The sequence below is a fragment of the Pteropus vampyrus genome, unplaced genomic scaffold (assembly GCF_000151845.1).
Source record: "Pteropus vampyrus isolate Shadow unplaced genomic scaffold, Pvam_2.0 Scaffold72, whole genome shotgun sequence".
NCBI classification, from domain to species: Eukaryota; Metazoa; Chordata; class Mammalia; order Chiroptera; family Pteropodidae; genus Pteropus; species Pteropus vampyrus.
The window spans coordinates 3438468-3439102 of record NW_011888853.1 but is presented as its reverse complement, the minus strand read 5'-3'; positions in this window follow the sequence as shown (position 1 = coordinate 3439102).

The following is a 635-nucleotide window of genomic DNA, read 5'->3' as shown; positions in this document are numbered from 1 at the left end:
ACACGCCAGCACGCGGCTGCAGCCCCGGGGCTGGCTGCACCCCGTTTCCCCCTCTGCTCTTCCCATCAGCTGCGTGAAGCTCACCTGGGGCCTGCAGAGGGACGTGCACCTCACCTGTGTCTAATCTGGTCGGCTTGGGCCAGATCCCTCCTCTCCGGGGGGCAGGAGCAAGCACCTGCAATCTGCTGTGCACGGTCCCCGCTGGTCCCCTCGAGGAGACCAGCTGGGCCGTGCAGCCCGACTCCTGACCTCTCCATCTTTGGGGGTCTTTACGATAGGCCCTGGGGCGCAGGGACCCAGGCACACTTAGGGCAACAGAACGTTAGGCTCGCCTGGCCTCCCACACCTCCCCAGGTCACAGGGCCAGCCAGCCAGGGCCGGGCCAGGAGGGCTGAGTGTGCAACTGGCCGACTGGGCATTTAACCAGAGCATTTCGGGCCCTATGGATGTCTGAAGAGACACACACACACGCACACACACTTCCAGTCACACAGGGCAGGCACCAAGGCCACCAGAACGTCCCCGCCAGTCCACACGGCACGCCCCTCCTCCAGGCACCGGCCACCGTGGCCTCGCTCAGCTCCTCCACCAGACTCACTTGCTTGGACCATACCAAAAGCCGGCGGGTGGGGTGA